Raw genomic sequence first — 27,971 nt, forward strand, 5'->3', positions numbered from 1 at the left:
CTCTCAGGATATTCCTTGTACCCTTAGCTTATTCTTATTTCTTTATTTTCCTATACCTTTATGTACAATGGCCATCTCTTCCTTGGATATTTGAATTCCCAACTTTAATATGTAAATATGTTGCTTGGAAAGGCTTATCACATACCATTCCCACATTTTTGAACCCTAAACACTGTTCATATATAATTGTTATACAAGCCGTTCCACCACATTATATCGCGACTTGGTGATTTGCATACTCAAAATCTGTTTAGTGTAATATACACAGCCATGTATAATCATATTGAAAGTTATTTTATGAAAGTATATTTATTCTGAGGCTCAGGTACTTATAATACCCAAAAGAAATGTGCCGTTTTGAGGAAGAAATGTTGTATTTCTAAATAATATGAAAGGATTATTTTCGAGTAACGAAATACAATGCAATAATTATCAGATACGCCATGAAAAGTTATTTTTGTGTCCTGTTGCTGCAAATAGTAAAGAAAGAGAGAAAAACTGTATCAAGGTTTAGAATTTTTATACTAAATCTCTGTTCGTCCTTACGTGTGAAGTTTTTAATATTCATCTAGTACAAGGTTTTCAGTAATATATATTTTTTTCATTTGTCAAATTAGCCATTTCTGTATACATTACAATGTATACATGGGGAAAAGACAGTTATTAACAAATATTCGAAACTTTGTCTCTAATTTACGTAGTGCACAGAAATGTCATAATAATATTTTAAAAATTAAATTGCTAAAATGCACTTTAATGTGTAACATAAACTGATGGCCTTCCTTTTTATCGACAACTTCTATTTTTGTGTCCAACAGTTTCTTCATTCAAAATGTCTTAATGTATAAAATTCACTATATTAAATAAGCACATAAAAACACGTCCAACAAAAATATTAAACATGTATAACATTCTTAACCATAATAAATTGTATTTCATGGTTAATGTTTTTCTTTAATACTTTAGATAGTATTTGTCACAATTTTAATAAAACTGAATATTCACATATCTAATCAATAAAGATACCTCATTACTATATTTCTAAGTATGCAGGCCGCACCGGAATTGCCACGTGGTTAAAGCGCTTTACTCGTAATCCGAGGGTCACAGGTTCGAATCCCCGTCATGCCAAACATGCTCGTCCTTTTAGCTGTGGGGGCGTTATAATGTGACGGTCTATCCCACTATTCATTGGTAAAAGAGTTGCCCAAAAATTGGCGGTGGGTGGTGATGACTACCTGCCTTCCCTCTAGTCTTACACTGTTACATTAGGGACGGCTAGCGCAGCTAGCACTCGTGTAGCTTTACGCCAGATTAAAAAATAAACCAAAACAAACAAATATAATACAAAATTAAAATAACATTAAATCATGGCGATGGAGGATTGGCTATATGTTACAAATGTAGACTAATCAGATCACACGCTATTGATTTTAAACAAAGGCGTTTTACAATAAAATAATATCTTTGTGAACAACAATAAACTTTCTGCAGAAAAGTTCATTTAAACGTTAACATGAAGTGTTAGCTGAAAATAACACTTCTGGCTCAAATATATATATAGGGTGGCCCGTAAGCCCCTAGCCATCCGTATGTTAGTATGTTATATTCAATTACGCATGTATTATAAATTTGTTGGGTTTTTTTTCAGAGAAATTTGGCCGATGTAAGCCCATTTACACTTGAAGAGCGTATTATGACAAGTGCGTTGGGTACATGAGCGCAAAGATAGTGGTGACACAGATACACTGGATACATAAGATACATGGATGGGTAAGGAGTTACGGGCCACCCTGTATATATATATATTTTCTTTTATACTATTGGCTCCCAACTTTTAACAATCGCTGCGCCTGACTTTTTCAAACGTGAGGAAAACGTGATTTTATTTCACACGTCAGAAGATTCTTTCAACATAGACTAACAACAATCATTTTTACTTAATGAAATCAACATACAACAAAGAAAATGATCACTAAATGAAGAGATCATACAACAGAAAGAAACTGATCACTTTTCCTTAAGGGAGACATTATATAACAAAGAAATTGATCACCTAATGAAGGCATCATAGAACAGAATAAACTTGATTACTTAATGAAGACGTCATATAAGAAAGAACTTGATCACTTAATGAAGACATCATACAACAAAAACAAGTTGATCACATTTCTTCAGGTTCTTGCACCCGTGAAAAACAATAGTACTTTTATATTCACCGAGTTATTTTAGGATTTACTTTTGTTGGTTATGTCAGCACTAAGTATTTTTGAGAAATTTGTTTGTATGATTTTTATATATTTCTCTATTAACTTGTTTCACACAAATTATATTGGTTCCATTATGAATGGCTGTTATTGTGGTAGTTCTTTAAGTAATAGATCTATGTTAAGATATATAAAGTACGATGAGGAGTAATAAAATATTGTGTATATAGAACATACTTTTTTGTGACTTTGAATGATGTATTTTAGAGCAACATTAGATCCTTAAAGTAAATTATCAACTACTACGTAAAAAAAAAAACACTTAAAGGTTTGTTGGGTTTCCAAGCATTTCTACAAGAGAGAAACATGAAGAAACAAAATTAATTAAAAACACAACTTTCATCTTGTGAAATATCTAAGTAGTTAAAATAAGAGAGAGAGTTTGTCGTTGCGTGTAATCTAAATACTTACAACACCAAAAACCAGGTTTTAATACCTGTGGTAGGCAAATCACGTATAGCCCATTGTGTAGCTTTGTGCTTAACTACAAACAGACAAACTGTTTGTAGTCAGTTTTCTTAGAAAAGATGGACTTTTAAAATGTTATCAGATTTTTCTAACACCTTTTTTAAGATCGTATTACTTGACAATTCTGAGTCAACTCTTGTGCCTCACTTATGCTGCCCTCTCTAGTTGTTAGCAAATATATTCTGATATTTAAATTTTTATCGTTACCAATTGCATGTGCTGAAACACTACTGATCTCTACCTTAAGCCTTTTGCTCTTCAACCTCCAATTATTACAACTTTATCTTTAAAAACCTTAAGACATTTATAGAAAATTAAAATTTAGATGGTAGAATATAATTTAAACACTTAGATTAGGTAATTTTCTACAAATTATGCTCCCAGAATTTTTAATCTATTAAATTCAGTTAAATTATTGTGTCCCATGTGTAGTTAATTCAAAATGTTTAATTGAAGCTATTTTTTAGTATGCCCTAACACTTCACAATAAAATAATATTATGAAGGTAAAATATTTGTTTAAAATAATAGACATTATCTGAACCAATTACACAATACCTAATAACTTTGAGTTTGTGACGTGTGATTCATCACCTCATGCCAAGATTATGAGATTTCTCTGAAGTTGCTACCGCAGAATACAAATATTAAGTTATATATATATTAGGTTGAGGAATAATTCGTGAGCGTTTTTAAATAATTTCATTCAAGCATTACATGCAAGACTATACAATACTTCAATGCATGAACACATTACACCCAAAACATTTATTATGATACTTTATTTCATGTAATACCTAGGTATATAGTATGCATTGTTTTAAACGAACTTGCAATAAATTAAATGCGAAAAGCAGATGGTGTCGAAAATGCTCGATTTTGTCCACTTGACATTCCATTTAATGAGCTGAAAATGAAAGCAAATATTAAAGACATATGAAAATCAAACACACCATCTATTAGAGCAAAACATTATCTACCAAATGACATGAAATATTTTGCGAAAGCGTTTCATTTATGAATATATTTTTTAACTTGAAAAAACGCTCACGAATTATTCCTCAACCCAATATATATACACTACAGTGGTATTATCATTAAACAGATTTTTTTTTAATATACGATTTAGGTTGTTTTTTAATAATAAAGTTTATTTCAGATAAAAAAGGTAGTTTAATGCTTAAACAAAATACTAATTTTGTATAATTTCCCTCTTGAGAAACGTGATTGACGAACATTTTGCGTGCGAACCCAATAGCGTTCATAACATGCTGCCGAAATAGTTTATTAAAATCATAAATGGATTTGTTAAATCGCGATGAAGAGTCAATATGAACCTGATGAATGTTTGAAATTTTATGAATTGTAAAATTAATTCCGGATTCTCTATTATAAACCTAACGAGCCATAATATAGTGTGAAAAGAAAAACAAACTGAAGCCACATTCGTATGTTGTTAGAAACCAAGTCCTTAGCCTTTAAAGTCAAATAAATAAAGCCATTAAAGGGTTTCACATGGAAACTATCTGTATGTTGCATGTTTTTATGCACTTCTACGTCATCTTTAGGACTTATGGACAATTTATACACTTTCTACATGTCATGAAGTATTACGTTTCAAAGTTATTTTTATAAATCACAGGATACCGTTTACAATACGTCATATCATATAGCAGTTAAGTGGCTTGATGCTCTACAGATCCATTTAATACTTGTTTTTCTTTTTAACTTTTATTATTTCCAGTGTTTCTCGGGTATTTATGGCTGAGTTGTTTGTTTTCCCTCTAGAAGAGGACGCGGATTGACTCAGTGGCTGAGCTCCGAATTTCGGAGTTAGCGAGCCGAGTTTCAATGGCGTTATAAAAGTAACAACCAACTTTTTAACATGGTGATAGGTAGTAGAGCGCTAAAGACTGGTTGTCTTTCCTCTGGTTAGCAGTTTTAACGTTAGAGACGGCAACAGGTAACTGTAAAAGCTTTGACGTAAATACAGAAATAGAATCGCAGTATCAAGGTTATTGTTATTTTTATCTTGAATTTCAAATTTTAGTTCTTCCATTGTAGGCTCGACATCGCCAGGTGGTTAAAAGAAGTGTCGCGAGTTCGAATCTCCGTCCCACTAAACAGGCTCGCCCTTTCAGTCATGGGAGCGTTATAATGTCATGGTTAGTCCCACTTTTCTTTGGTAAAAGAGTAGCCCAAGTTAGCGGTGGGTGGTGATGACTAGTTGCCTTCCCTCTATTCTTTCATTGCTACATTAGGAACGGCTAGTGCAGATAGTTCTCATGTAGCTATGCGTGAAATACAGATTTTTCTAAGGAATGCATCTTGTTTTTAAGTTGTTCTGTTTTTCTTTTCCAAGTTGAGTATTCGGTCTTTAATGCTGTTGAAAATATTATTTTAAGTTTTAAGATATTCATTTGATTTAATAGTCAAAGTAAGGGAGATCAGGTTAAGTTGATTTGTGTTATTAGCTGTTCCCTGTCATTGATACCCTAGTTAACCTTGAAACATTTACAACCCGTGAAAGAATAAATCTCTTTATAAAAAGAAACAACTCTAATCACTTTGAACAACGAATGCAATTTTAATATTAAAACAGTTGTAAAATATCTGAAATCAAGCGTTGCGTTTAATGTTTTCTGTTAGCTTTACTTCATCGTACATGATAAATTCATTGAAGAGAAATATTAAACTGTGCGATAAAGACCTTTTATGAAATGTTGTTAATTTTTTTCATATGCTACTCTTACATTTCCAGATTTTTTGTGTTATTAAATACGTATGTGTGTATCATTTCGTTTTCCAGTTCAGTTAGAATTTAGTTCTTTTTTGATTTATGTTGAAGTTCTAAAGTGTATGTTCAGTATTTCATGGTTATGCTTCACATTTAGTGATTCTATTTTCAATGTGAACCCATATTTCACGTGCATTCATTTTCATACATCAATAAATAAACAAAGCATTCGCATATGTATATTGTATATATATATATTTGACTTCGAATATAAATTATAACAGTTTTTACATAACCTTACTGTCAATATACGTTTTTGATTGGGGTAATCTATTGCTTTACATCCAAACTTTTAGTTTTTTTATCATTCCTGTTTATATTGTGTATGTGTTTATGCAATAAATGATACTCGAGTATCACTTAGTGCCTGACATACAACTTATGTTTACGATTGAGAAAAGGTTTATGTATGTTTATTAATTTTTGTTTTAAAAACGTACCAGTTTAAAGTCACCACTGTTAGCATTTGACATTTATTTTTATTTATCACCATGTTCCACGCTGGTACAGCGGTAAGTCTAAGGATTTGCAACTCTAAAATCAAAGTTTCGATTCCTCTCGTTGGACTCAGCAGATAGCTTGATGTGGCTTTGCTATAAGAAAACACAAACAAACACACGCGTTTATTACCATAGTTTTCATCATTATTTTGAACTAGAAAGTGGATAATATGCCCGTAATATGAAGCACACCTGATGCTGAACGGACGTTCATTTTGTATGGTTTCCTTTTAAAAAAATGTCTTCTCGCGCGTAGATAACAAGACATAAACGTCCGTGGGAAAGGCGGTATTTTCCCTAGAAATATGATGAACATATTTCTTAATTTATTCAGGAAACATACAAGTATATCCTTGGTTTAGACCTTGTCTCCCCATAGACAAATTTCTGTGGAAATTCTATGCAACGAGAGTATATAAACACTAATATAAACTGGATATAATCGCCGATAATGTCTCATGTGAGTTTTATAATTTATTTGATTATTTGTTCATTATATTAAATAAATGTTGAAATATACAACATTTAATTAGTCGCTTTCAAGTTTTACATTATATTTGTTTTTGTAATACTAAATAAAAATATTGAACTGTTGTTGAAAATTATTATAGGAAAATGTTTATCACTGACAAAATCTTGTAGGGAATCGCAACTCTATGTTTTACAGGAAGAAAAACGTGTTTAAGTTCAACTGACCGTATCACTAGTCTCCGCCCCGGCATGGCCAGGTTGTTAAGACACTCGACTTGTAATCCGAGGGTCGCGGGTTCGAATCCCCGTTACACCAAATGTGCTCACTCATTCAGCCGTGGGGATATTATAATGTTTCGATCAATCCCACTATTCGTTGGTAGAAGAGTTGGCGGTGGGTGGTGATGACTAGTTGCCTTTTCTCCAGTCTTATACTGCAAAATTAGGGACGGCTAGCGCTCGTATAGCTCTGAGCGAAATTCTAAACAAACCAAACCAAACACTACTCTCATAGGCAGTAAGTGTGGTGTGTAAGGAGCGTCGTTGTTGAACATAACCTGCACTTACACATAGTCGAGTTAAAAGAGTTAAAGGGAGACCTTCAAATTATTTTTTATTCCATTGAGGGAGCAATACAGATTTTACAGTTATCTATATAAAACAACGCTAATATATACATGTATGTATTTGTGTGTGTGTCTTTTTCCCACGTTTTCACATTTCTTGATCAATCAGTGCCAAACTTTACACAATGATACAGAATGAGATAAGGAAGATGATTGAACCCTCTTTCTAATTCCACGCTGATAAAAGTCGTGAAAACGGTATGTCTTTTTCGATATGGTTCATTTATGTATTTTTATCGCAGTTTTAATATTTATTACATATTTTTAAAGAATAGAAGTACAGTTTCCTATCCTTTGTCACAAACGAGTTTTTATTTCATTTGTCCAAAGGTCGGGGAGTTCAGCTAGTTATTGAAAAAGAGAAAAGTGTGAGACTTGATGTTCGTGTTACTGAGTTCTATACGAATCCCTCTGGTGAATTTCCTGGCATCTATGAATAAAAAAATATTTTTACTATTATATCTTACATCTTCTCTGTAATTTACCCTAACTTTGAACTCCATTACCTCTTTTTATCGCCACAGATGTATGTATGTTTATTTTTATATCTTACATTTCCTCTTTGTAAGTTCCCCTAACTCTGAACTTCGTTAGTAGCCTGTTTGTATCGCCACAGAAGTATGTATGTTGAGAAATTTTGTTTTCAGATAATGTTTGCTTTTTTTCCCTTATTTTTTGTCAGTTTAACATTTCAACTTCTCCCTTTTAATTGACTAGAAGCGTAATTTACTAGCTGAGTCGTTTAAGCATTGGTTCTGAGAGAATTACGTTTGGTTAAACGAAATAAATATGTATTTTATTAACTCATCATTGTTGGTTCTGTTGCTATCCAAAGCAATGTCAGGCAAGACGTGGTTCAGTATTAACGTGCCTGGAGTTGAATAAGAGAGTTCATGGAGAGCACCCTGTTGCGGCAAAAAATCACTGTTCCGCACTCTAGGGTCATAGATGCATTATAAGAGTGACTGTTAAAGCCTGCTATTTAATGATGCAAGAATTGGCAGTAGATATTTTTGACTAGCTGCCTTCCCACTAGTTAACCAGCTTAAAATTTGGGGCATTTTTGTGTAGATGGTCCCTGTCTGGTTCTGAGCGAAAATTCTAAACCAATAGTGAAGCACTGTTTAAAAAGAATAACTGTTATGTATAGTAATTGATAATATTAATTATTATATTCTGTAAAATGTCTTTAACTTGAGGATGAAAATTAACAAAATGGCAAACCTTTTTAATGATCTTTAATTTCTAAGAAATGCTTAAAATACAAGAAAGGTATTTATAGTTTGTGAGGTAACGTAATTTAAAAAAATATGTTTTGTGCTTAATAACAAACAACAACGCATTAAAAGTTCAAAGAACCTGTTTTAATATTTTTATTAAATGCAGAAAGCTGATGTCATCGTTTCGATGTCATTTATGTCGTTTCTTCTTCGTATTTTGAAACAGCATCGTGTGAATACACGGTTTAAGAAATGAAGTGTTGGATGCAAACATGTATAGCATATATGTGACGTTCTGTTGTGTGGTTGTGTTCTTTATATGTTATTCTACGAGATGCGCTTGCACATCCGTCGCCTGGAACGCCCGCTTCCATCGATTGCGTTCCACCTTCTTCGTCTGATGTAAGATAGGAAACCTGGGTGCCGGTCTCTTGTTGCAGGTAGGTACGGTTATGCATTTGTCGCAGCTGTGACCCTAGTCATAACGTGTTTACAGTTAATAAATAACGTCCTTCAGTTTGTACTCGGCGATGGAGTCTGCGTTTTCAAATGGTTTTTCTCCGGGACTCGCTATGTTTGTGAAGTGTCAGGAATGAATGAAGACATAGTCATCTTGAGAACGTATTAGAAAGATGGGGTTATACTTACTAAGACGTTTTATTTTTTCATTTTCTGTCGAAAAAGAACTGAACGATTCTAAATTAAAAGATATGATCTCCATGTAATATATCTTTGATATCTCCTGTGAATTTCCAAGTCCACCCACCCTTCAGCAGTCAACGGTGAGATTATAGAGTTCGTGTTGTTTGTTCCTTTAGTCAAGTAATACACGATATTTAACCCATTACTGTGTTGTTGTTTTTGAGTAATAAACAGCCACATATTTAAATATATATATATAAACGTCTTTTCAAACTGAAAGTTGTGATGAAATTAAAGGATACACACTTTAAAACAATACAAATACATCCTATGGATTTTGACATAGGTGAGTTGTATGTTGGTTGCAGAAAGAACGTTTTTTGAAAGATCTGTATGAAACTTGTAATATACAGCTTGTTTTTGTAAATGCAAAACAGAAAGGGTATAGTGTAAATAGTGATTTTTCATAAGCATCTGATGGGATCTCGCTGTTAATGAATAGCAATCATCATCTCGAAAATATATTTGACCAAACAGAAACGACTAACGTGAAGATATAATGGTCATTAGCACTTGAAAACTGGGAGTGTAGTATTACGATGTATAATATATAAACTGGCTGTGCTTAACCTGTTCATTACAGTGATTTTCAAAATTGTTAGACGTAATAACATTATTTCACAAAGTTTTTTTTTGTCTGTGTTTGACATTGTTTACATTTGTTTTTGAAATGTGTACAAAATACATGTTCAAAAACGGTTGAAAGAGCTCATTGGTTATGTAACTTTCTAAACCGTCAAATATTGTTGAGTGAACCCATTGTTAATTTTATTTATTAATTCTATATGACATTGTTGTAATTAATAGGGAAGTTTCATGCAAACATCGTAGGGCACAGGTTTACCCTTTGGTGAAGCTCTGAATTTTGAACATGGCGAATCGGGTTCGAATCCGTGCGATACATGAAATACTCTGTGCATTTTAAACTGCAGCTGCGTTATAAAAGTGACAGTCAATCCTTTACCTTTGGCATTGTAGGATGCTGCTGACTTAACTTCCATTCACTCTAGTCAGCATATAATCACTAAAGTTGCTATAACTTAAACTTTCGTGCACTATCTGAAGTTTAATGATTGCAAGTTTCCAGGAAACCGAAACACTTGTAATGTCATAGTATTGGTGATATAATCGATTCTCATCCACCATATTACTTGTGTTGCAGGCTAAGCTTGAGGTAAAACTTTACCGACTTCGTTGACTGGTAATTTATCACTGAGTAAATCAATTGAACACGTCACACCCGCAAAAAAAAAAAATGTTATTATTGTTGACAAATTGTGTAGTTTAAAGATGAGCAACATACTTCTCGACAAGGGTTAATGTATATATATATAAAACACTAAAAAATTCGTTAATACTATTCCCCAGTGGCAAAACTGTATGTATGCGTACTTATAACGTTAGAAACCAAGTTTTGATACCTGTGGTGGGCAGAACACAGATAGCCCATTGGGTAGCTCATATTAAAGAAAAATGTTATTGGTCAAACCACATTACTGTAGTCAGTGACCATTGTATATAGTTTTGTCAAAGGGTAATTTCAAGAAGGCTTAAAATTAACTTTATTGACTGAAGTCTTTGTCATTTATACAGTTAACGGTTGCTCTTTAAGTTTAAATGTTCATTATAATAATTTACTCTTTTCTATTAAGTTAATATCCATAAAATAGACTTACTTTAATTCCATGTGAATATCTTATGAAAGAGACATAAAATAAATCGTTGCATATCGGTATGGAACCTTAAAAAATGGCGAAACCACTCGACTTACGCTCAACTGATCGCGAGATTGAAACTTAAGCTGTGAGAGCGTTATGATGTGACGAATCATTCTCACTTTTTTTTTTTTTTTTTGGTAAAGGGTATTCCAAGAGTTTCCAGTGGTTGAGTTTGACCAACTGCTTTTCCTCTAGGCTGTCACTTCAAAATTTTGAACAACTAGCACAGTTAGCACTCATGTAGCATTGCGCCAAAATTCGGCAAACAGTCATTTAATAAACGTGATGCTTTCATTCTTGAAATATGGTTTGTTTTTAAAACTGGGCAAAATTTCAAATGTCAGATTTTCAAGTATGATTGAACTAAAGTTGCCTCATTCTGACACTTAGGGAAGTCAGGCTTGTTTCATGTGTGCCTGCTGATCTCACAAGCAAACCAAGTTAAGAAAATCTCAAATGACATTACATCCTCTTACACCTAACTTGTAAAGCCTATTCAGTAATTCTAAGGTGCTCGATTCAAAGTGAAAACTAACTCCTGCTACTAGATTGTGCGAAGTTTCGTATTTATGTAAAAACATAGTGTAACCTATAAGCATAGAGAAAATGCATTGTTATATGACGGTATATTTCTTCCATAACTGGCGTCACAGAATTTAGTCAGCCGTATTTGTTGAAACCATTTGTCACTATCTGAGACAGACATGTCTCGGTATTCAACTGCTTAAACTGTGGATCTGAGGTTCCTTGGCTCGCGCCTCTTTACTTCCAAAAACTACAAAATCGATCTCCACAGTTTAGAACCGTGGGTGCGTTACAAAAGTGTTGGTGAGATTCCAATATTCGGGCTGACAAGAGTACTTATTCCCAAACGTTAGCGTTGGGTGGCATCACCTAGCTTCCTTCCCGGCCCCGCATGGCCAGGTGGTTAAGGCACTCGACTCGTAATCCGAGGGTTACAGTTCGAATTCTCGTCACACCAAACATGCTCGCCTTTTCAGCCGTGGTGGCATTATAATGTGACAGTCAAGACCACTATTCGTTGGTAAAAGAGTAACCCAAGAGTTGGTGGTGGGTGGTAATGACTAGCTGCCTTCCCTCTAGTCTTACACTGCTAAATTAGGGACGGCTAGCGCAGATAGCTCTCGTATAGATTTGCGCGAAATTCAAAACAAACCAAACCAATCTTCCTTTCATCTAGTTTATATCTTCAGAATTATAGAGGCTAGCGGAAATAACCCTCCAGTAGTATTACACGAGATTAGTCAAACAAAGCAAATTCTCATGAATCTTACAATCGAATATAATGTATAATTCAAATTCATTAAACAGTAATCCACATTTGATTCTTAAGAACGATATTAAACTTTATCATAAGGATTGCATATAAGGTATTGAGATAATAAACGTTGAAAAAAGGTAGTCGTCTCTTGCCACTAAGTTTCCATTTTATTACGGAGTGTACCTACCTACGATTAATCACAACTTAGACTCTGTTATCACCAACTGTTAAAACAAATCGATGAAAATGGTTATCACTTGAAAAGTCATGTCCAACGTGTAACTTGGCTTTGGATTCTGCCTTCTCTTCCTTCAGATGGCATTCCAAATCTTTTCAGAACGATTCATTCGGATTGTAGTTGGGGCGTTGAGCAAAAATAGAGTTGTCATTTTTTGTTACTCCTATTGTGTTAATCAAGGCACTATAATGAAATCCTTGCACTCGCAACCGTGATGAATATCGTATCAGTTGCAGAACGTTGAAATAATCCAACAGTATGGCTTTCTTTGTATTAACAAATGCGTTGGTCTGGATTCTACTAACGTTTTTGTCCCGCCATGTCCAGGTGGTTAAGGCACTCAACTCGTAATCTGAGAGTTAAAGTATTATTAACAACTTCATAATGTAAAATAACATTGTCTCAACTGAACAATGGTTTTAGACTGGCTTGTATCATATTGCGTGAAATAGTAACATTTAACTTTCTAGAAACGATAGAAACTTAATGATATTTTTAAACGGATCCGCATCGCAACTCCTGGAAATAAAGCATTTGGTATTTTAGAAACGTTAAATACCAATATGATGTTTGTGGACTAACACGCCTCATGTTCCTTGGAAATGCATTGTTTGGCCTTCTGTAAACATTAACTACCAGGATGATTGTTTATAGAATCACCCATATCGTGTCGCATGATAAAAACGTGACATTCTCGAAACGTTAAACATCAAAGTGATGTTTACAGACTGACTCGCATCATATTGCGTGGAAATATAAAGCCTGGCATTCTAGATGCGTTAAATATTGTAACCAAGGAGATAAAATGCTTCCAAAGTACTCTAAATGATTAAAGGTTAAAATGTGGATGAAATTTAAGATAATAAATGTACGTGTGTCATGTAGTTTCTTAGTGTCAGTTTTCAAACTTCAAAAGCCCCCCAGTAAAACAGCGGTATGTCTCTGGACTTACAACGCTAGAAACTGGTTTCGATACCCATTGAGGGCAAAGCACAAATAGCCCATTGTGTAGTTTTGTGTTTAACTTCAAACAAACAATTCAGGTAAAAACGCCTCGCAATGAACACAAAAATGGTATTAACTAGTATCAAATTTATTTATCATAATTACTGAAATTTTTAATTTTATATAGCCAATAAAGAGCCGTATTCTGGTTTATATACATGGGAACTCAACTGTGTTTATACACATATATCTATTAAATTCCTGTGGAGCACAACAGTGTTGAAATTAATAGAGAAGTTGGTAATTATCAAAGTACGCTGACTACATAAATCTGAACTGAAAAAAAACAGTTTTGTATAATAGGTTAATTAAAATTACATAACTAGAGAAAAAATGTGGGAAAAAATTTCTAATGACTTGAGTGGATTCGTTCATCAGATGGTTAGTGCGATCAACTCGTAATCTGAGGGTCATGGGTTCGAATCCCAGTCACACGAAACATGTTCGCCATTTCAGACGTGGGGGCGTTATGATATGACAGTCAGACACATTATTCGTTGATAAAAGAGTAGCCTAAGAGTTGGCGGTGGGTGGTAATGACTAGCTGTCTTCCCTCTAGTCTTACATTGATAAATTAGGGACGGCTAGCGCAGATAGCCCACGCGTTACTTTGCGCGATATTTTAAAACAAACAAACAATCGTTCATCAATTTAGTTTCCTTGCTGTTATTGGCACTTTTACCCCAATTTCAGTAAAATTCTACAAGGTTCGGTCAGTTTAGGAGTTTTAGATTGGTCCTGAAGCCATATGCTGAGCTAACAAAGAGTAATGACAATGGGGTTGAGGATGTATTTATTAGTTTCAAAATATTATCATAGAATGTACAAACGAAGAGCGAATAATTTGTATAATGTGCTATCATTTTGTTTATGTCTTATTTGCTTTATCACAGTGCATACACTGAAACTTGTTTTAATGTTGCCATACAGTTTGTCAACGTTCTCCTCCTCAGTAGCTCAGCGATGAGTTTAGAGATTATAACTCTAAAAATCGGGTTTCGACTTCCTTAGAGGGTACAGTGCAGATAGCCTGTTGTGTAACTTTGAGTTGAACTGCAAACAAACTAATCAATTAATCGAAGTTTATTGGTTGCCTTTGGAACTTCTCAGATTTACATAAACCCCTGGCCCAGCATGGCCGATTGGTTAGGGCGCTCGACTCGTAATCTGAGGGTCGCGGGTTTGAATTCCCATCCCACTAAACATGCTTGTCCTTTCAGCTGTGGAACAATTATAAGATGACGGTCAATGCTGCTATTCATTGGTGAAAGAGCAGACCAAGAGGTGGTAGTGGGTAATGATGACTAGCTGCCTTCCCTCTAGTTTTACACTGCTAAGTTAGAAACCGTTAGCAGAGCTAGCACTCGTGTGGCTTTGTGCTATATACTCTTGGCAGTGAGTATATAGTTTCACTACATTTGCTGTATACATAAGATCGTTACTCTGTCATATGGTGAATCTTTGCCAGATAAAATCTGTTCCTGGGGGAATAGCATGATGGATAAGAAACTACACGTATTTGTTGGCAGTCAGTTGCAATCGCTTTTTTTGCGCGCGTGTGTGTAGATCAACGACATCGTTAGTTCATATTTAGCCACATCCTTCTAATATCCCACAGTGCTTCACTGTAGACTTTGTACAGTGACTGTGATACCTTTATTTTCTGTGCTGTCGAACAAACAATTGATTATCGACGAATCATTCGAAAATTCGTTGATCCTTAAATAAGACACGTTTCCATCTTTGCTCATTCCGCAATTTGTGGCCAGATGCTCATTTCCATTATATGTCTTGGTAACTTTTCTAAGCAGCAAATTTCGAACAATTCTACATCGGTCGAGACCACTTCTTGCCAATGTGTATGTTACTGATATCGAGTTGTTAACTTAAAATTGTATATGCAGCTCATTTTTTGGTAAGATTCGTACTCGAATGTCATCTGTCTCGTCTGGTATAACTTACGGAGAGATTAAGTTTTCTATCTCTTTCACTTTCGTTTTTAACAGTACAATTTTCACGTGTATTAATTTGCATAAAATACCGACTGAAACGTGGGAGTCTCACCATACATTTCGAATGGGCTATCCTTGAATAGCCAAAACTTAATTATAATGTGATATTTTGTGTAGACCAACGACATCGATAGCTCAATCTCAGCAAGTCTACAGTGCGGTACAGTTTATTCCTTCACGATAAAGGTGTGGGGAGTGGGTGCGTATTTGTTTTTCATTCCCCTTTTTCCCTAATTATTTCAGAATATACCGTATCTGTGTGTGTGCGTGTGCTACAATAAATATTATAAGCACAAAGCTATACATCTGTAATTGCGCTTGTTTTATCCAGTAACAAGTATTTATATAACTCAAATGTAAACTTTTGTTCCGTTTCAATAAAAATTTTCGAAGGTTGTTTCAACACATATTAAATTCCATGATTGTTTTTTCTTGTTTTCGCGACGTCTCCTGTACTTTTCTGGCGACAGTGCATAATTTAGTAGTCAGCGTGCACGAATTGTGCATCTGAGGATTTATGGTTAATGGCTCGTTGCCTCAGAAACAGTTTCCGCACTTTGAGGACGTGGGTGCATTATAAGTGTAACAGTCAAATCCGGCTATTTGCTCCACCTTTAGTAGTACAAGAGTTGACAATGGGTTCTGTTGATTAACTATATTCCTTCTATTCGATCAGTTCGAAATTGTAGATGGCTTTGTACGAAAATCTGAAGAAGACAAATACGCTTTTAGGCCTGTATAAATACTGTACTATTTAGCTGCTTGTAATAACCTTATAAATCATAAATATTAATCAGGAACTGTGAGCCATTCAGATTGCCATTCTTTTTATATACACCGCTGAAATCTCCAAACTTGTATTAATATTAACCTTCAATCAGAGTAAGTTGCCTGGTAATAAGTACAACGTATCAAGTATGTTCTTCTTACATTTTTATTTGGAAAGTGTAGAATGTGTTGTTTCGTCAGTTTGATATCTTCCCTGTTGTTGATATTTTCTACCGCAATCCCAGGAATATCTCGCCAAATTCAGTGACCTTGGGTTTAGATATAATTAATTATAGAGATACACAGTGGGTGTTTTGTACGCTTCTCACCACTCGTATCGAAACCCAGTATATAGCGCCGTAATTCTGCAAATTTGCTTACCACTGGGCCACGGTGCAGGGCTCTAACTTAAGAAATTTTGTTTAGTGTTAAATACATATATTAACCTACCAATGCACAACAGTATCTGTAATAAAAAAATGAGATACATTAACCTTTCTGACCAGTACTGGTAGGCAAAGTAACAATATGAATATATTGGAATATACTTCACTTACAAAACGCAGAAGCACTGGCTGTTGGGTACAAGTACTATCATACATTACTTACTAGTATCATGCGGTTTAAACTACTGTTTTCATAAATAATATTTTTCACGCTTTTTTTATATATAAGTTCATAGTTCATTATTGTCAACCTTTAAGCCCCGAACTATTTTATTATAATTTAAATTACAGTTCATTATTGCTGTTAAACATTAACTTAAAAACATATCTCATAGGTAAATTATAGGTCTTTATTTCACAAATGCTCTAACAGAGTAAATTGTACTTATAATTTCGTTTATCGACTTCTTGAACAATTGGCACAAATTCTATTAGTATTTAAAATGATTGTATATTCTTTCATAACATGAAAAGTTTTAATGCATTTATAAGTACTCTTTTGTTGGTTTTTTGGACTGCTTAGCCTAGTCAAAAAAAGTAGCCCAGTAGTCTAGGTTTTTCAGATAATTTTTATTATTCTGTTTTAGTGAGTAATAATGATAAGGAAGGAAGAAGGAGAGTTGTTCAGTTATCATTTTCTGGCCGCTAATGTCAAAATACGAACTCTTGTAACTTTGTGCTCTTTGTTTTTTAAAGAAAAAATAATAAAATTGTGATGGTTTTGTCCACATGACAAATACTTTGGAAATTGCAAACTATTTATAATAAGAAGGATTTAATGAATATAATTCTGAAAGAAGACCTTTTAGTAGTTTAAACCCAGATTTACTTTGGCAATTATCTGAAGCGAGGCCCGGCGTAGCTGGGTAGATAAGGTACTCGACTCGTAATCTGAAGGTCGCGGGTTCGAATCCCTGTCACACCAAACATGCTCGCCCTTTCAGTCGTGGAAGCGATATAATGTTACGGTCAATCTCACTATTCATTGGTAAAAGAGTAACCCAAGAGTTTGCGATGGTGGTGATGACCAGATGCCTTCCCTCTAGTCTTACACTGCAAAGATAGGGACTGCTAGCGCAGATAGCCTTCGTGTATCTATATATATATATGCGTGTGTGTGTGTGTATTTTTTATTATTGTTTCGAAAAGAGATCTTAAAAACACCCTGCTGTGATCACTAAAATTCAGGGTTAGTGGGTTACATTTAACCAAGTTCAATAATAATGATTACAATTATTATTATTATTAGCATTGTACTGTAGTAAAATAAACTGAATATGATGAGTGCGTTAAGAAGATGATGGCCTTGAATCATCATGGGTAGACTGATGAAAGTACTTCTTGTATCACTGAAATAATCACCTTAACCTGGGTCTCTACTCCTGCTTACATAACCTTCGCTATCAGTGTTTACAATAAAGAATTAATAAAAAGGGTACATTTCATTTTCTGTATATGTAAAAGAAAATAGGAAACCACAACAATAATTAGAGGTATTGCTAGCAGTGTTATTATTATTTTTTTTCTTTTTAATACTTATATCTATTATAATGTGAACCTAGTGACCAACAGGATCACTATTCCTTAATAATTTGATGCATAATTAGTTTAGAAAATACGCCTTAAAAAGACCTGTTGGTTCCATTTGGATCCTGAGTAAGCTTAGGTTCAAAACATATCTTTTAATGTTTTATTATTTTCATAATTTGACGACTCAGTTTAAACGTGCCACTGGAATAATTAAATATATACTCTGTAGCAAATCTTTTATGGTGTGATAAATATTCAAAACTGGTTTAACAGTAATAATAACTTATGAAGTCTACAACTGTAAGGTATAGTTGAACATTTTTTACACTTATAACAAAAATGTTTAATTGTAATAATAACTTATGGATTCTACAGCTGTAAGGTATAGTTAAACATTTTTTTTTTTTACATTTACAACAGAAATGTGACGAAACACAATATGAATAGGTAGTAGATTTTGTTTTCATTAAGACTTACAAAATTTGTTTATATTTTAAAGGGTGAAACATATGTGAAGCTTTATGCTAACCTCGGACTGTGTGTGTTTATAACATATTATATAATTATATTATGTATTTGGTTTCTAATGTAGTGTTATTGATTTTATATTAGTAGTCATATAAAAAGATGTTCCTTAGAATACTTACGTTTTGAGAATATCCATACAAGAGTCATTATGCAAGTGTTAGCTGAATGAAGCCGTACAGTATGTAAGTTTAGTTGGCTGTTGTGTTATATACCATTCTTAATAGAATGACATTGAAATTGCTGTTGTGTGTATAAAGAACAGATAACCCATTTTCACAGAAATTTCAGAAAATTTACTTTTATTATGAGTATAACTATCTGTTAATAAAAAGAACTGTGTATATATAACAATCTGTTAATAATAACAACTGTGTATATATAACAATCTGTTAATAATAAAAACTATGCATGTATAGCAATTTGTTAATACAAAGAACTACATGTACATAATATGCTCATAATAAGAACTATATATATATAACAATATATTCATAATAAGAAATATATATATACGTAATAAGTTCATAATAAGAACTACATGTACACAACAATCTGTTATTAATAAGAACTTTGTATACATAATAATATGTTAATAATATGAACTGTATATATATAAATATGAAAAACGAAATTAAATCACAGACGCTGCATAAATTAAAGAGATTCCCAAGATTCAGGCTGTAGTTTGGGATACAAAGTGTTCCCTGTGTTTTGGAGGTGACTGTGAAATGGGACCTACATTGCGGTGGGGATACACTATCTATTAGTCTTAAACTCCGTTCATCAATCTCGCGTAAAGAAATTCGTAAAAGATCAAATAGATATATATACACACAAATTCGTAGCCAGTTCGTATATGATTAGGCTGTCAGATGGTATGATAACATACTCAGGGGTATGTACATATACTGTACAATTTAAGTGCCTGACCTACACAGTTACTAATTACACAATTTAATTTTCAATAGGTGTTCTGCTGATGGTTTGAATTTACCAATCATGTATAGTATCAACTATACACACACACACACACACGTACAAGTTTGTTGTTAACCTCCCCAAGACGTAAGACGGTCCATCTTGTGGCGCATTTATACTATCTCTGTCGTATTAATTTTATATGTAAAATGTTCGACCCAAACCAAAACTTCACATACACCTACTTTCTGGCTTTACATCAAGAGTTACTGTCGAAATATCGGTTATTTTTACCTTGTTCATTTTCAAGAAGCATGAATGATTAAAAAAAAATATAGTATTTAACTTTATTCTAATTCATACACTTTTGATATAATTATAATACTTATTGTGCTTAATACACGAAATCATCTGTACTTGGTGAAACTCCAGGGAAATAAAACAACGACATTTGCACGCTTCATGAATATTTCGTTTATTACCTGTGGATCACAGGATAACGAAACGTACAGTTACATTTGTTTTTCTCAATTCTATAAAATATTTAGTTCAAAGGATAAACTACCGTAGCAAACATGTGTAAAATATTGGAAAAAAACCAAACAACATGAAGTACTAATGTTATGGACTAATTATCATATCAGTGAAACATCACCTTCTGTAAAACTCCTTGTTTACTGTGACTTGTATTATTTACACTGAAATAGACACTAGAGTCCTGTAATACTGGAATGTGTTGGTATAATTTACGAAATTTTAGTATAAAAGTTGTTTTGATTAACAGGAGTGTATTTTTGTTATTAGTTAGGAAATATGTTTTGGCACAACTTTTGGAGATTCGATAATATTAGTTGTTGATTTACATAAAAATATTCGTTGTTCTTATTCAGTATGTATTAACAAAAATAAACTTCAGGCTTATTAAAATATATTAAATTAGAAAGACACATCTGTTCTGTCTAACGTACCAACCCTAATATAAATTTACTGTAATCTCTGATGGTTGTTGATTTTGCATCATATTAGCATTTAAAAAAAATAGGCGTAATAAAGTTATAAAGTTTTTTTTTGTTCTCAGCTGCAGTAATTAAAAATACCGATATTCTCCTTAATTTGCTGTAAACATTCTAATTAATTTCGAGCTTCATGAGAGTGCAAATATTTAACGTAGATTAATTTGTTTAGTTTTTCATTTGTATATCAGGTTAATTATACTAGCCTGAACTTGTGTTTGGTTGCCATACTGCTAGTGTCAAACAGCCAACAGCAGTCTTAACCTCCGCTCCTTCTTCGTTGTGTACAAAATACTCAAATAACAGCAGCAGAGAATGTATCGTGTACTGCATTCGTTGAATTAAATCCCCCCCCCCCAAATTGTATATGTGCAATTAAACGTGGTTTGATATCGGGTTTAGAAAACGTCATTCATTCGAGCTATTGATAATTTAATCTCTGAATATCTCCAACTCTTTCATACTTTATACCAGCGTGAGATTAGTGACAAGGCTTACTTGTGCTATAGTGTAAAATCTGCGACAAATCTTTACGTGAAAACTCAGAGTATAGACTTACAGCTATCTCAATTCACCGTCACTTCATGGTCTGAACGAAAAATTCTGTTTTGATATAATACATTTGTGTACGATGATGTTGTTTTAATATAATACATTTGTGTACGGTGATGTTGTTTTAATATAATACATTTGTGTACGATGATATTGTTTTAATATAATACATTTGTGTACGATGATGTTGTTTTAATATAATACATTTGTGTACGATGATGTTGTTTTAATATAATACATTTGTGTACGATGATGTTGTTTTGATATAATACATTTGTGTACGATGATGTTGTTTTAATATAATACATTTGTGTACGATGATGTTGTTTTAATATAATACATTTGTGTACGATGATGTTGTTTTAATATAATACATTTGTGTACGATGATGTTGTTTTTTCACTTTGTTGACTTGCTAGTTTTTCACATTCCATCCTCTTGAATTTATTGTCAATAATTCTCAAGTTATTGTTTTTGTTTTTTTCTTGGAACAGTTGAAATTTTCTTTACTTCTGATAAGTCTCTAACTTTCTGCGATTACTGTATTTATATTTCTCCTTTGATCATATTTGAATAAATTTGTAACTTTTACAATAGCGACAGGTGGTTGACTTTGTTTAACCATTTCTTTCAGTGGTTTGCCTTTTCAGATGTCTCATTTTGTATAATTATGTGATGTTACAAAGATCCAACTGTTTTGTTATAGATAATAGAATATTTAAGTACTATGTGAAAAACGTGTTTGAATCTGCAACCTTGGGCCTAGCATGGCCAGGTGGGTTAAGGCGTGTGACTCGTAATCTGAGGGTCGCGGGTTCGTATCCCCATCGCGCCAAACATGCTCGCCCTTTCAGCCGTGGGGGCGTTATAATATTATGGTCAGTCCCACTATTCGTTGGTAAAAGAGTAGCCCAAGAGTTGGCGGTGGGTGGTGATGACTAGCTGCCTTCCTCTAGTCTTACACTGCTAAATTACGGACGACTAGCATAGATAGCCCTCGAGTAGCTTTGTGCGAAATTCAAAAACAAAAAACAAATCTACAACCTTATCTCTCTTTTCCAGGCATCCAAATGTTGCTATACATACTTCCACCTAGTGTAACGTTTTGTGGTTTTTATCCGATGTTGACCATTTCTAAGTATTTCATTTCACGGCCTCATAATTCTAATGGTTTTCTCGATTCATCAGCTTTAACAGCACCATTTTGTTACACACACGCTTATTATGTGTTCAGTAAACCTTCCGATATCTCTTCTCTAATATTTATGCAACATATATTTAAACTTCATGATGTTTTATACGCGTAAGATTAATCAGCAATAGATTATGTAATTTTCAAGGGTAGATAACTTTTTCCGACCCGTTTAGCTGTACGTTAACTGAACTTATCAATGTAATCAACAGTTCATCGTGTGATTTTTTTTACTGCCACTGTAGATCTTCGCCATAATCTTTATTGCGTAAGATAAAATAATTTGTAGACTAAATTTCAGTGTAAAATGTCTCGAGGGAAATTCAGTGGAAACAAATGACTTGTGTCACTCTTCTACATGGAGATCCTTTTTGGTTATGTTGCCTCGGGCACTTGCATGGTCTTTGTCGCTGACCTCTGTGTTCATATATTCTCACATGTAACAAGACGTCACATTTTGCTTGCTACATCTTTGGTACAACTTATTTCAGTAACTTTATTTGATGATCCTAGTGTTCTACCGAATCCCCGTCACACCAAACATGCTCGCCCTTTCAGCCCTGATGTGACGTTCAATCCCGCTGGTCGTTGGTAAGAGAATAGCCCAAGAGTTGGTGGTGGATGGTGTTGAATAGCTGCGTTCCCTTTAATTTTACACTCCTAAATTAGGGACGGCTAGCGCAGATAGCCCTCGTGTATATTTGCGTGAAATTCAAAAACAGTCAAAGCCAGTGTTCCAAGTTTGCTCAAATATCGTTTTGTTTTATATACCCTTAGGTGCAGTGGAATATCCTTGTCTTGGAAATTCTAAATCTCCGATCTCAAACACATCTTTGTAATTTGAATGTATGGGTATTTTGCTTCTGAAAGGTATGTCATATACTCTTTCCAAACGCGATCAGTTTTCGATGGTGTCTCACTAGCTATGGAATGTCACGAAATGTCAAAATGTATTTCTTATACATCAGATTCAGTCGCAGCTTTCTATAGACCATGGTTGTCATGTGAACTGCTGATTTGTATGCTCAAAATCGTTTTAATGTAAAACCACTCAAATCGTCTATGTGTGTGTGCATATATATATATATATGCAATTTTTAAACTTTTTTGCTTAAATGTGGATTTATTTTAACTGGCAATAAACTATGCTTGTAAATCTTTTCAGTCTTATGTATACGAAATAACTGTCATGAAAAGCAATTACACTTGTTTCAGGGTAAATCTGTCTGCACTGTTTACCCCTAGTAACCGACCCTTAAATTGTAGTGTTGTATAATTAATAAACTTACTGCTAACCCATCAAGTGACGAAACCGTTAAGATATCGTGTTATAAAGATAAAAAAAAAAAATATTGGTGTTTCATATTAAAACTGGAAATATGTTATTAACTAATATTTACAGTGTATTTATCTTTACAGTACAACGTTTCTCCATTGGTTGGTGTTTAAAATACAAAGAAACGGGGCTATCTGCACCAATTTTATGAACGGAATAATGTTTTTTCCTGGTTATTTTTATGTACGAAGAAGTATAAAAGTAAAACGCATGTATGTTTTAAACTGAAACGTTTATGACAGCATAAAAAAGCGTAAAGGAAGGACGAAGTTGTGATTTTACAAAAATATTAATGTGCTTGTTCTGTTAATATTGGATTTATATACCTTCTCTATTTCATTTCTCACCAATCCTAAACAGTTTTTTTTTTATTAGAAAATATTATTAGTCGGAGGTTTGGATTTGCTGTTTTTAATGCAGTCCTTCCTTTTGATTTGGCCCGGCATGGTAAAGTGTGTTAAGGCGTACGACTCGTAATCCGAGGGTCGCGGGTTCGCATCCCCGTCGAGCCAAACATGCTCGCCCTTTCAGCCGTGTGAGCGTTATAATGTGACGGTCAATCCCACTATTCGTTGGTAAAAGAGTAGTCCAAGAGTTGGCGGTGGGTGGTGATGACTAGCTGCCTTTCCTCTAGTCTTACACTGCTAAATTAGGGACGGCTAGCACTGATAGCCCTCGAGGTAGCTTTGTGCGAAAGTAAAACAAACAAACAAACAATCCTTTTGATTTTTATTTATTTTACTTGGACTGTTGAGTGTTAATATATATTAGGCTCTAAAATACGATTTCTGTGCTAAAAGTCTGTACTATTAATTTACCTATAATGCCTTCAGACCAGCTTTTCTTGTACAGTGTTTGCTTCCTCTCCACTTTTAATATGCAGCTAAACCTATAAATTCAATTATTCATATCCTTTCTCCTCCGCACGGAGTATTCAGTAGTTTTATGTTTTCTGTCTTCTCTTCCACAAGCATAGTTAGATTACTTAACTGCAAGTTTTGGGTAAAAGCAGATGTAAAAGTTGTGTGTGTAAACACATTAGTATTTTAGCACATCAGTGTGCTTACTTACCTGAAAATGAGTTGCTTTACACTAGTTTAAACGTTTCTATAAACGAAGTTGATTTTATTTCAAAAAACTTTTCTCTAATTTCACACATAATAGCTACTTTTTTTTTTAATAGAGCAAACTGCTCTCACGTAAGCATTGAACCGCAAGTCTTTTCTACAAATATTTTTGTAGGATTCCCAAACAGTCGACTGCATTCAAAACTATTTTTCTGCACAGACGAAAAACGATGCATTCTTTGCAGCATGCTGAATGGTATATGTATGTTGTATTTTTTTTTCAAGAACAAAATTTTCCCAAAAAAAAAAAAGAAAAGCAGGAGAAATTTTATCACCAGTTAACTTCTGTTTTTGATATTGGTTGTAACTTTATACAGTATATGACATATAACGCGCTTTAATTGGAATAACTTAATGATGGTATTATATTAACAAAGAGACATGTCGATATTTTATGGTGTTACTGGTTCTCAATCAACCAACCATAAAGTGCCACTCCAATCATACTATGCCAGTTAACAGTACTATAATCTAGTCTATTCTCCCATGACTGAAATACCGTTAGGCAATCGTTTAGCAAAGTTTTGGCTATTCATGGACTTAAGTGAAAAGAATGTTTCAGTCGGAGCTCTTTGCAAGTTTGAAGAGGGTAAGTGAGATTGGGATTGCTAATAGCAAAGGTGGAGAACCGAAATTATCCAAAAATGATGGTAACTCAGTGCACGTTCTTCACGAGATATGCGACCGTCAACTACAGATCTTGCCAGCACATTTTCTTTAAACAGAGATGTCAATGTTACCTCGAGTGACACATTAGTACAACATGGCCTCACATGGGCATTGGACTGCAAACTGTGGAATGAACAAAACTAGAAACAGGTGCCATTTACAGATGAATCCAAGTTGGAGTTATTCGAGAATAATCAACGATAGATAACAGTATTATAGTCAATGTACCAACGTTTGCAGTGCGTACGTTAAGCTCTAGCACTATTCTTTAGCGTGGATGACAGGATGCTGCGAGTAGACTGCCTTCTCTGTAGTAAAAATTAGTCTTAGTAGCTTTGCCATAAATGCAAGTAGTAATCCCTATACCAGTAACTCGGTTATCCAAAGCGTACAACATATAGGGAAACAGTACATCAATGGTACTGATGTCGATACAAAACTAATAGTCATAGCCTAGCTTTCAAACAACCCCTTTGTAAACATTCTTGATATCCTATAGGTTTATCAGAAAAGCGCCCAAATACAAAAATATGGCATTTGTATCGATATTTCACCGCTGTACATTGATAAGTATTGATATAAAAAAAACAAAAAAAAAAAAACAATACTACATTTTAAGTAGCAACAAACTTGGGGCCCGGCATTGCCAAGTGTGTTAAGGCGTTCGACTCGTAATCTGAGTGTCGCAGGTTCGAATTCTCGTCGCACCAAACGTGCTCGCCCTTTCAGCCGTGGGGGCGTTATAATGTGACGGTCAATCCCACTATTCGTTGGTAAAAGGTTAGCCCAAGAGTTGGCGGTGGGTGTTGATGACTAGCTGCCTTCCCTCTACTCTTATATTGCTAAATTAGGGACGGCTAGCACAGATAGCCCTCGAGTAGCTTTGTGCGAAATTCAAAACAAACAAGCAACAGACTTATAAAATATTATGTATATATACTTTCCGTTTTATTACATTTGTCGTAGTTTAAATTGCTTTGATTATAAAATGTTGTCAGCTATTTCATTTAAACACTATTTCAGTTTACAGGAACTTCATTGTCAATTGTTGAATAAATCGTGATGATTTAATTAAAGTTCTGTAAATCAATATATTAGTTTGGCGAAGTTATATATCTTTCTCTATACGAACACTGCTAAAATACTGGTGAAAATAGCAACATTTTAAAATGACAGTGTTATTAAAATATATTTTAAATGAGTACAGAATTAAAAACACGTGCTTTCTTTTTTAAGTGTAAGAAACTGCTTGACAAAGCTGTGTTCAAACGATGAAACTTATTACTGCGGCATGGCGTGGCCTGGTGGTATAAGGCGTTCGACTCGCAAGCTGCGAGTGCGGGTTCGAACTCCATCACCTAGCATGCTCACTCATTCAGCCATGGGGGCGTTATTACATTCGATCAATCTCACTCTTCGATTAGAGTAGCTCAAAAGTTGACGGCACGTGGTTTTGATTAGCTGCTTTTCCCCGTGTCTCTCACTTGTAGTTTAAAGGACGACTAGTGCAGATAACAAAACATAAATTACCCACCATGTATGTACTTGCTATGCATGTCGAGTTGATAGTTTATGTCCCGTTGTGTTACATCAAATGTCATCACAAAGGTTGTAGACTGTTGGTCCTTAGGTGAGACAGCTGTAAGTAAACTGATTTACAATCAGGGTTCGATTCCCGTCGAAGGATACAAAAGATAGCCTAGTGTGGCTTTGTTATATAAACACACACGTTGAATTTGGGTTAAGGAACAGCAACAGAGATTAAATATTGTAATTAAACGTTAATATTTCTAAATTATTTTTTTATATAATTTGTATTAGATTAAATAAATGTTACTTGTTTTGAGTGTGATTAATTTATAAACTTTACATGAATGATTCCTTAACTCTGACCCGTAGCACATCGGCAGATTTGCAGGTTTATAATCGTAGAAACAGGGTTAATAGGTGCATCACATATACCCCATTGTGTAGTTTTGTGCTTAACTACAAACGAATGAGAACAATGATTTCAATCCAGCTTAGATAATATTTCCATATGGCTTGTCTGTTGTGTTCATGATTTTAAAGTATCACAGACGGAACCATTTCTTCAGATTACAGCTATCAAATTAACATGTTGTTTGTATTTGTTTGTATATATATACATTTTTAAATTATTGTTGTTGCTTGCATGTTTACCGGAAGCAACATTGTGAATAGATGTGGATCATGAGTGAGAGATGGACAAAATTATAGCGAAGTACGTTTGCCGTTTCTAAGAGTTGCTTAAGCTGCTTAAAACAGCTATTGTTTCGAGGTTTGTCAAGGACGGTACTCAGAACCCTCAGTTACTGTACCTCTGTTGTTGTGTGCGTGGTTGTCGTCCATCGTTCAATATTGCTGACGTCAGTCTTGTTCCCAAAGGCTTGTCTTTGTTTGGCGCTTTTCTCTATGCTGTACTTCACATCAAGAATTGACTGTATCTTTCTGCAGTGTTGAGTACGTGTTACTTTATACGGTGCTTTTGATGTGAACGATTCAGTGAAGAAGGTATCAGGCATGTATGGGTACTAACTTGAACAGGTACTTCATGCTGAGAAAGATC

At 34.1% G+C, this 27,971-nt stretch overlaps 1 protein-coding gene and 1 long non-coding RNA gene across 10 annotated transcripts in view; both read left to right on the plus strand.

Moving 5' to 3' along the window:
* The window catches only part of LOC143234999 (rho guanine nucleotide exchange factor 28-like), a 197,115-nt gene that overhangs the window by 112,783 nt on the left and 56,361 nt on the right, over positions 1-27,971 (plus strand). The gene's annotated exons all lie outside the window — the stretch shown is intronic.
* LOC143235001 (uncharacterized) lies at positions 6,387-7,569 on the plus strand. Its single transcript, XR_013018885.1, has 3 exons — positions 6,387-6,491; positions 7,238-7,326; positions 7,459-7,569. It is a non-coding gene; the product is annotated as an uncharacterized LOC143235001 (long non-coding RNA).

This window comes from Tachypleus tridentatus, chromosome 12, assembly GCF_004210375.1.
Source record: "Tachypleus tridentatus isolate NWPU-2018 chromosome 12, ASM421037v1, whole genome shotgun sequence".
NCBI lineage: Eukaryota > Metazoa > Arthropoda > Merostomata > Xiphosura > Limulidae > Tachypleus > Tachypleus tridentatus.